General features: G+C 39.7%; 1 long non-coding RNA gene across 1 annotated transcript in view; it reads right to left on the reverse strand.

Annotated features, from left to right (window-relative positions):
- Positions 1 to 3,389, reverse strand: part of LOC107671307 (uncharacterized) — a 22,122-nt gene extending 18,733 nt beyond the window's left edge. The window contains exons 1-2 of the long non-coding RNA XR_001632185.1: positions 3,291 to 3,389; positions 2,797 to 2,843 (exon numbers count right to left, since the gene is read on the reverse strand). This is a non-coding gene — a long non-coding RNA (uncharacterized LOC107671307). The remainder of the gene's footprint in view (positions 1 to 2,796; positions 2,844 to 3,290) is intronic.
- Positions 3,390 to 11,145: the final 7,756 nt, after the last annotated feature.

Below are 11,145 nucleotides of genomic sequence, written 5' to 3' on the forward strand. Positions count from 1 at the left end.
GATTGCGTTGGACCCAGCGCCTCAGGTGTCATCCTGATCCACGAGACAGGAAGAGGATGGGGTCAGATCTCGCCACGGCCGGACCGCCCCTCAAGCAGCCTCTCTTACACCTCTTGACACCCCGTTCAGCTCCGGGTACAGAGGGAAATGTTTTGTGCAAACAACGGGCCCGTTCATGCACCCAAGCATCCGACCGCTGTGATAGCGGGAAAAATAATAAAACACAAACATTTTCAAAAAGAGAGCAAACTTCCTCTTCCATCACTCGTATGTGTTCTGCCCCCATGCGGCCAGTCACCCGAGTTAATTCAACCCCTCGTCACGCGGGCCGAGGCCTGGCAGGCCATCCCCGGGCTGTCGGAATGGGTTATGGGAATAATAAAGCGAGGATATTAACTCCAATTCGCTCGGAGACCCCCGCGTTTCAGCGGCGTGGTCCACACCTCTGTGCAGAGCAAGGACGCACACGTCCTGCGCTCAGAGGTGATGAAATTGCTGGCCAAAGGAGCTGTGGAAAAGGTTCCTCCAGCCCAGAGCGAGTCAGGCCTTTACAGCCGTTACTTCCTCGTCCCCAAAAAAGATCCTGGCCTCCGGCCCATCCTCGATCTCAGACACCTGAACCGCGCCCTCATAAGGAGGTCGTTCAGGATGATTACACTGAAACAGATCCTCGCGCAAATTCGCTCGAGAGACTGGTTCTTTTCCCTGGACCTGAAGGATGCATACTTTCACATCCAGATAGCCCCTCGTCACAGGCCATTCTTGAGATTCGCCTTCGAGGGTGTGGCTTATCAATATACGGTCCTTCCCTTCGGGCTGTCCCTGGCCCCCCGCACCTTTACGAAGTGCATGGATGCGGCTCTTTCCCCTCTGAGACAGATGGGAGTCCGTATTGTCAATTACCTCGACGACTGGCTCGTCCTGGCCCAGTCGGAGGCAGAACTAATATCTCACAGAGCACCTGCGCTCGCTAAAGGCAGCGCATATACCGGGCAAATTGAACCAAGGAGCGGACATGTTATCAAGGAGCAATGTGCCCTCAGGAGACGCTCCATCCGCAAACGGTTCCGAAAATCTGGGAGATCTTCGGCGAGGCCGAGGTAGACCTCTTCGCCTCAGAAGACAACTCTCACTGCCAAATTCCGTGCAGTTTCACTGCATGAATGAAATAGGCTTCAGTTCAGGAGAAAAAAGTATTTTTCCCATATGCGTCTTAAGCAAGACGCAGTACTCGTTCCCGTATCTCAGGGAACCGAGGTTACGTTAGTAACCGAGTACGTTTCTTGAAGTAAGCATAACATGGACATTTTTTTTTAATTCAATGTCAATATTTCAAATTAAAACCTATTTGACATAACTTACAGCCTATAACATTAGGAAGAGTGTTTATTGTAGGTGCTGTATCTCTTTTTTTCTTTCAAGTCCTTTCATTTTTTAAACACATCAGAGATTGTACTTTTTTACTCAGATTATTTATAAATAATCCCAATATATGGGATTGATAATAATATTGTGTTAAAAAAAGTTTTAACAGGCTGTTTGAGGACGTATTTTTAGGTATGGTATAACTGTGTGTTTTGTGTATTGATGCTCTGAGTACAGACACCAATGAGAATAACATGGAGGAAAGAACACCATAATCTTCCGTTTTTATATGAGCAGTGCATACTTAGCCAGATGATATATAATCAGCATTTAAATGTAAAGCAGCAAGCTCATTGGCTGCGTATGCAACATGAACCAATCAGCTTGTGACAAGTCGTTTAATGCTAAGTATATCATCAGTTACATTAAGGACCCATCAGCCTGCGCCATCTAGAGGTTCATTACAGAACTTGGTGTATATATATATATATATATATATATATATACTGTATATACATACATGGTGTGGCAAAATAATTAATTAAATTACTTAAATAGAAACATTTAAACTTAATCTTTCAACTAATATGAGCTCATAAAAACTGCATGAGTAATAAAGTAGCTAAATACTGTTAAAAATACATTTTAAATTCCTTGAAAAATAGCAGAACATGCACATTTCCCTAATTACATTCTAAATGAGATTGGCTGCATGTCTCTTTCTCGTTTCCATTACAAGATACTTTAATGACCTTTCAACCATCTCAACTAGTTACTTCAGCCTCACATGAGGTGCTCGGATTCAAAACATCTTGACTTTCCTCTGTGGGTGGAAGATCATTTGGTATCCCCACTCTGAAATTCTGAAACTCACTCCCTTGAGTCCCCACAGCGACTTCTCCATCCACTCTTCTTTTTTCCCCAATACTATTCCCTTCCTCTGACTCTTAATGTGTGTTTTTTTTCTCTGACGCTTTTGAGTTTCTTATGTCAGTCAGTTGCATTTGTTTCTGAAGCGTGAGCAACCTGAGTGCTATAAATAACAGGCAATAAATTAATAAAACAGTGTTTTAATTTAAAGTGTTAAAACAGCAAAGCAAATAACCTAAGATGTTAAAACAGCAAACTAAATGCAAAAAAAAAAAAAGTTGCCTTATTTTTTAACAGGGGTTAAAAATAATAAATATATAAAAGAAAAAGCAAGAAACGGTTAATCCTTTCATAAAGAGCGCTGATATACAGCCTGCTCGAGGTATTAGAGGAACCAGGCTTAACTTCACAGATTGTGAGGTCACATATCTCACAATTAATACATGCATTCTTATATCACGCTTCTCTCCTCCCAAAAATAATAGAAAAAAAGGCACTTCTTAAATAGTTCGTATTTGCTGGTGGGGTGTTTAGACATGAAGAAGGAAAGCTGTTATTTACCCCAGTTTTCTGGGTTTCCTCTTGCTCCCCTGATAATCCAGACTTCTCTGTAGAGAGGACACAGAACCAGCACACGCAAACACACACACACACGCACAGAGTTAGAAAAGCTTCAGAAAAGACAAGCACGAAGCAACGAACATGCGCGAGAGAATCATTAATTTTTAATTCAAAGTGATTTTGTGTTGAATGTGTGCAGATGCTGATAATATCAGAAGTCACAGCATAATTTTTCTTGATCAAAGCTCGCGCGGCTGAGGCTGATGAGGCAGGCATCTTGCTCGGCTTTGATAAACCACATCAATTATTCACCGTGAAGGGAGACATCCTCACATGAAAGCAACAGATAAAGCGCCAAAGCACATGGTGGAGACAACAGAATGTCGGAGCGGCGTGGGGGTGGGGGCTCGGGGGTCTGGCACAGGTAGCTTTAATTGTATTATCATCTGGAAACAAAGTTAGACAAAGGCTTCCATGAAAGGCTTTGAACTCACGTTGAGATGGTTGTAATAAAGACTGTCTTCCGGGCTGTTCAGGAGCTTGGGCTGCTGTCCTCTTCGCCGAGGGGAACGGTGATGTAGCTTCACCGTTGGACCTGCGGGACACACACACATACACACACACATGCGCGGGACGGATCAGTGACACGTCTCCCATTGTGTTGCCCTGCAGGAATTGTATAAGCAGAGTGGCACAAATAAAGCTGACAGCTGCAACATAAATACATCATGCTAAACAATAGTGCACTGCAAGATTTTTACATTTTGTGAAGAAAATGTGAGTGGTGTTTGCCCCTGCAAAAGTTGCTATGCGGTGGCATGAAGTGTTCTAAGTGGTAATTAGGTGTTTTCTTTCTGGTCCAAGTCAATAGATACAGCTTCTTCAGTATAAGTCTATGGGAGTTTTCATCCATTTTATTGTCCACCAGGCAAAAATCAGTTGCACTTTATTTTACAGTATGTGTACTTACCTAAGAAAGTACTGGTAATATAAGGCAACTACATGGGGTAGGGTTAGGTTCAGGGTTAGTACCTAGTTATTACCTAGTTATTGTAATTACTATAATAAGTACATAGTATGTACACACAGAATATGACTGTAAAATAAAGTGCTACCCAAAAATAAGCAATGGCACACCCCTCCATAACAAGCCACATGATTTGAGGTGTGATTCATGTCCTGTTCATATTAAAGACACCAAAACATAAAATTTTGGCAACACTTTAAGGCAAGTTACACATTACATGCAATTACTTAGTAGTAACAGTTCTTACAAGTAATTACAAGCAACTAATCCTAATCCAAACCCTACCGATAGCCCTATAGTAAGTACATGTACCTAATTAATATTACACAATATTAATTTAATTACACTGTAACAACAAAAACAACACAAAATAAATGTGAACAATGTTTCTGTTCAAAACACTACCTATACATATATACAATTCTGTAGTATTTTTTAATGTCTTTGAAAGATGTCTCTTATGCTCACCAAGTCTGCATTCATTTGATCAAAAATATAGTAAAAACAGAAATATTATGACATGATTTAAATTTAAAATGATTTTCTATTGAGATATGTTAAAATGTAATTTCTTCCTGAAGCAAATCTGAATTTTCAGCATCATTACTCCAGTCTTCAGTGTCACATGATCCTTCAGAAATCATTCTAATATGCTGATTTGCTGCTCAAGAAACATTTCTGATTATCAATGCTGAAAACAGTTGTGCTGCTTTTTTTGTATAAAAATGTGAAACACTTTTCCAATCATTCCTGCTATCACATATAAAAGTAGTTTAAATATGCAGTGTGTACTTTTCACAATCATACATGAGTGCCAACCATCTGATCCACCAAAATTCTGTCAGTTCACAATTATCGTAGATCAAACAGCATGTCAGGAAGAGGAGAAAGAGAGAGAGTCTTGCTTCCTCATGTTCACTTGTAACCTTTCAGATCTACAAACACCACAAAATGAGCAGAAATCCAGGACACCTTTCTACGCCGGCATGTATATTTAATATCTCGGCCTGTTTCATCTCGCCTTCATTTTAGACAAGGCCGAACTTCTCTGCTCATCGTCTTTTCAGATCCTCCGTAAATCTTCTCTAAAACAGAGTTCAGTGATGTAGTCGTTCTGCAGAACGCTCCGGAACAGAATGGCGTGATGGCTTTGAACAGACCGCAGAACATCTCTATCCTTCTCACACATCAAAGCGTTGAGGTTCAGTCTTTCTCTGGCTTGGTGTAATTCTACTTTGCATAGATTTGACTTTCTGCTGCTTCAAAAGCGTTTAAAGAACGGGTGATGTGCTCTTCCGTTGTACATTGATGCACTTGTAATGACTGCAGAGTTCTGGTCCTCCAAATGGGTCAAGAGCACTCAGTGTCACACGCTGCAACCTCTTTCAACTTTACATTCAAATTTTCTTTGCGCAAAAGTTGACTTTTCCCATCTCCTATGCTTAAGGACCTCCAAGCTTCCTGCATAAAAGAACTGCTCTGCAAGTCATTTCACGACTGTAAATCAAAACTGGTTTGGACAGAAACTCTATATTTGCCCAATGAGCAGAGATCAAACAGAGAGCATAACTGTTTAGGACAAAAATAAAAGATGAAAAATTGGAAAAGCAATTTGACAGCAAACCAGTAATTTCATCCAGATACTAAACATACAGAAGAATATTCTCTTCCTTCAATACAATTCTGAGAAAATAAATTAATAGAAATATCTATATTTATACTGGAATCATTTATTAATAATTGAAATACAGGCTAATTAGTTAAAAGTATAAAAGTCAACATGAAATCAAAACTGACCTTATTTGCTTCATTAATACACATGCCAGGTCTTTTTAAATGATGCATCTGCAAATTTGCATGAACGAATAATACATACATATATATATATACTGTATGCCTTCAATGCACTTTAGAATAAAGCATCTGCCAAATGCACAAAAGTTATCGAAGGTTAACTGAACACAAAACTGTAACCATTCATCAAAATCTAATAAATTGCTCCTCCTCTAAAATGATTTTTTGTTGTCAAACCCTCTTATGTTTAAACCTCTTCCCATCAATCGTCCACTTTTCACCATCCAATCAATACCCAAAGGATATAATAAAGTTCTGCTTTACACTTTTTTCTTGTTGAATATCCTCTTATATCACACTTAATTTAGTAGCTTAATTACACCTGAAATGTGAGAAAGTGCCACTGAACTTGAAGTCAAGTGGGTGCAGTTAAGAGAGAGAGAGAGAGAGAGAGAGAGAGAGAGAGAGAGAGCAATACCTTTAAGTTACTCCCCTAACACAGAGTTTAAGTAGTCTGATCTTGAGCCATTAGTGATATGTAAGTCTCACTACCACACACACACACACACACACACACACATATGTGGGTTAGTGGTTGATCCTCCCCTTTTGTCTGGGAAATCAGCAGCATTTGATCCCGAGCTCTCCCTCAGGGCTGCCGCTCTTGCTCTGACAGACCAGCAGCACACAGGCAGCCAAAAGCCATCTAAATGCTCTTCATCCTGCCTAGGGCCTGAGTACCACACTGCTGGAGCAGAGAATCCCACCCTAGACAAAACCAGCAGCTTAGCCTTCGACAGAGGGGACCACACTCCATAAAATCAAAATAAAATGTAAGCTTTTTTTCTTTGAAAGCTTTTTTTACTTCGAAAACACAGAAATGTTTATCGAACTGGCCAGGTAAATAAACATATAGTATGAATTTATTAGAACTTTTTTTATTAATCAAGCTGTTACATTATTCATTCAGTATTTATTGCCCGTGTTTACGTAAATAAATTACATGCATTTTGCTGTAAGAGAGAGACTCAGAATGTAAGGAAGAGAGAGTTTCAGTCTCTCACACAGTTTGCATCCAGAAGTGCATTTGACTGCACCTAGAAATGCCAGTTTAGCAACCTCAGGATATCGATGCAGTATTGGGAGACAAAGAATGATATAATTATATAATGATAAGACTGTATCAACAAAGTCATATGAGGCAATATATTAGCTGGTGATTCATTGTCCATCACAGAGGTGTTACATCAGGAGTTTTATTATGTTTATTATTTGTGGTTGTTCTTTTTGCTACTGTGGTGTTTCTTTTTTCTCTCTCTTTCTCTCTTTGTTTTTGTGTGACTACTGATAGTTTGATCAGGTTCACCTGTTGCGAATTTGCTGCCCAGCAACCTCAGCTTTACAGCAAGAAGACCAGCATAAAAGCCAGCTCCTGAAGTTTATGTTTTCACTTTTTTTTTTATTTGAGGATCACTGCCCTAGCCTAAAAGGGCTAGTATGTAACAAAGGACAAGAAAATCACAGCACAAGCAAGCAAACTTAAGGCTTTAATGGGAGAAAGGTTTCATAATGAAAACTCCAACAAAATAGCTTTTACACACATAAGATAACAATATATATGAATGATATTAATTAAAAATGTTTATTTTTGAACTCTGTTCTTTGTGATTTCTAAAGAGAAGAACATTGAAACATAATCTTTGCAGGAGCAGCAGCACAGAATTCACAAATGAAACCAGCTAACCACCGGTGTACCTCAAGTTTCGGTACTGAGACCTCTTTTCTTCTCAATAAACATACCATTATTGTGACTAGTCAGGTGCAAAAGCTCGCTGGAATGATTTTTCTATACTACAAATAAATCACTCCATACACACCTGAGTAATAATACTCCTGTAGCACAAACAGTAGAGCATGGCAGTAGCAACACCGAAGTTATGGGTTTGAGTCCCAGGAAATGCATGAACAGATAACGCATATCTTGAATGCAATGTAAGTCTCTTCGGATAAAAGTATCTGCCAAATCCATTAATGTAAATGTATGAGGGCCATACATATAATTAGAAAATACTGATGATAGATTTTTTTTTCCCCTTTTCCAAAGTATTGAATATTTAATGTCACTGGGTGACAAGAAACAATGACAGGGTCACACAGAAATCCATTAATGGCATAACAAACCATTGTATGTTTTTCATTGTGTGTGTTTGTGTTGGGAGGGGCAGTAATAATCTCTGAAGCAATCTATGAAGGTTTGCACAAAATATAATCCTTTATTCAGGACTTATCGATTTGTCTTATAGACTGTTGGGTGGAAGAAAAGAAGGAAAAAAGCAATAAAATAAACCACTAAGGGGATGAGTTTTATGTTGTACCATTTGCCTTGCGTATCGTAAATGTTTGCATTTGATAGATAAAAAGGCTGAGAATTCTTCTCAGAGAGAGGTTTTAATTTGACGAGACTCATGCCGGCTCTTAAAAAGCACCTCTAAATCCCTTGAATATCAGAACACGCTTCAGAAACTACATAAAAGAGATGCTAAAAGGGTTTTTAGCCGTATAAACGCGGGAGGCGTATTGATTCCCGTCGCTCACGTGCATGATCACCTGACACATCTCGGGCTGGGCCGAGCCGTTGGGGTTTGTTTGTACAGATGGAGGAGAGGGGAGATTGTAAGGCAAAATCATCAGCAGTGCTCTTTGATGTCTAAATGAAGCATGTGCAGACCAGACCATACAGAGATGCTGAGAAACAACACACACACTCAAATAAAAGCACAACACTAACCCACATACCTACATAAACACACAGAAATGCAAAGAGAAACCCCATATACACACTAACCTGTCCTGTAAGAGTGCATGCAAACTGCATTCTTGAACCCTCGCAAACTAAGCTACTGAACAAAACTAAAGTGTGACGATTTCCAGACCAATCTGGAACTGTTCTGACATCAGACTCTCAGTAAAGTCTGATGAATGGAATTGAAACAGGCTTGTTAAAATCTAATCCCAATGTGCTTGACATTACACACACAGCAGGGAATTTACAAAGAACACACATGCACACAAACACGTTAGGTTTCTGTGAATTGTGGGGACATAGACTTCTATAGTTTTTATACTGACCAAACAATATTTTCTATCCCCTAACCCAGTGGTTCTCAATTCCAGTCCTAGGCACTCCAGTCCTGTCAGAGCGGGCTCTGCACATTTTGTATGTCTCACTTATCTGACACACTCAGTTTAGTTCATGGATCTCTCTCATAAAGAGCTGATGATCTGAATCAGGTGTGTTAAATAAGGTAGACATGCGAAATGTGCAGAGCACTGGAATTGAGAACCAGTGCCCTAACCCAACCTTAGAACGTAAAACATAATCCTACCCCTTACAGAATAAAATAATATTATTGCTATGCTATATGCTGATTTGCTCCTCAAGAAACATATCTTATTATAATTGATGTTGAAAACAGCTGGCCTACTTACTTTTCTGAAAACCCTAGTACTTTTTTTAGGATCCTTTGATGAATTGACAAAAGAATATTGTTCATTTGAAACAGAATCTAATTTGTGCCATTCTCCACATGTAACACCCATCTATCCATGGTGCCTGTGGTCATGGGAAATCTGACATGATAAGACAAGTCTTCAACTCAAAACAGTCGCACCTTAGGAGGATGAAGGGAAATCCAGCCAACTCGTCACCAAGACTTAAACCATAATACCACTGATGCTGATATGCTAATAGATGGGACAGTATAAGTATCTTTAAAGACTCAGTCTGTTACTGTCCCGCATGAAAGTACATCCTGTTAAACTCTGTTAAAGGTACTCTGTTTCTCACTGACATTAAGAGGATTTCAAACGTTAGCACCAAGTTAACTAGACTTTCCCACGATACAGTGCTCACTCAGCCAAATCTCACCTACTGAGAAAGAAAAGAAATGAAGAGCAATGTTTAGCCAGAGCTTGAAATCTTCTAATCAAAGTAACGCTACTCTATAAAAGAAGTAGCTGTCTGTATGGCAAGTTCTAAACAAAAAGTAGCTAACTACTAAGGGTGCAATATGTTTTACATTATATAAATATCAGATTATATGATTTAACAACATCTTTCTATTATTGAATCATTAACTTTGAAATACTATAAAAATATTATAAACAATGCTCAACAGCAATGTTTAACAAAATATTTATGGCACTAAAAAAGGGAAGTCAATGGAAAGGAAATGTCATGCATGGTGTTCCAGGAATATAGCTGAGTGATGATTCAAATAAAAAGGTTGATCAGTTTTGAAACCAGTATATTAAAAAGAACTGTCTGAACAAACTTGCTGAAATGAATCAGACTCTCCAGAGGTTCTAAAGAATCATTATAGTCTCTGCTTGTTTGCAAGGCTGTTTGTGCAAAATAATGTGACAGAAACAGCAATGTAACATTTTGTAATGTTGCATTGCTACTGTAAAAATGCTTGTTTATACAAGAAAAGCTGCACTCTTATGAAAAAGGCTGAGTTCCCTTTTGAGGGAACGCAAACATGTTCTCTCATCAGAGGCTTTGCTCTGACACCTGAGGTTTTACACAACCCATGTGTTGTGTGTGTGGGTGAGAAGCAAGCGTGTTCAGCTCTTGAGGGAGTTGAATGGGCTCATTGCACTCATTGCGCTTATTTCTTTGAGGATAGTTGTGAATTGAACATGTTCGACTCAAGAGGAGGAGTGATTGTGCTCATTGTGATGCATTCGCAGGACTACTGAAAGGGGAGGTGATTAGTGTTGGGTCCGAGTCCACCTTGTCGAGTCCGAGTCGAGTCCTAGTTTTTAATCAATTGAGTTTGAGTGGAAGATGTTTATTAATGGCTTTTTATCTTAATTTTGTGTTGTTACTTATTTCTTTATATTTTATATTGCACATGATGTGGATTTGTCTCTGAAAATTTCTGCATCCAAAATGTCAGAGTCCGAGTCCAAGTTCATTCACAATTGTAGTCCGAGTCCAAGGACCCCAACTCTAGAGGTGAGAGCTTCACCATTTACCCGAGACTGTAGACAGCGTTTGCATGAGTACGTTCACCTTTTGTGCTAGTTTAACAAGCTCAAAGCAAAGTAATTCACAGCAGCGGTTTCTGTTCTCGCTTGATTTCCGAGGAAATCTAGCATTTGAACTAAATGTGTTTAGCTCCCGCAGGAGCTGAATACATGCTGTGTGTTGCGGTCGCGTTGATAATTCTCTGCCTATCGCCCGTGGTTTGAGTCCTGCTGTTGCCAAGGCAATTAGTCGGACCATTCGTGGAGTTCATAGGCTGAGCATGGAAGGGACCTGATATTATAACTGCACCCCGGGTACCCATGCTGTGTGCCTTTACTTTAATTTCAGGGTTGACCCTGTATTGAGCTGGTGCTCCTTACCCGTGAGTGGTGTAATTGAGTATCCTGCTTGGAGTATACTCCCCTTGTGCTCCTGAGGGCCACCTGTGAGTATGTCACTCGCGCAGAACCTGGTTCCCTAACCCTGGTGGTGCAGT

The sequence above is a fragment of the Sinocyclocheilus anshuiensis genome, unplaced genomic scaffold (assembly GCF_001515605.1).
Source record: "Sinocyclocheilus anshuiensis isolate Anshui unplaced genomic scaffold, SAMN03320099.WGS_v1.1 scaffold284, whole genome shotgun sequence".
NCBI lineage: Eukaryota > Metazoa > Chordata > Actinopteri > Cypriniformes > Cyprinidae > Sinocyclocheilus > Sinocyclocheilus anshuiensis.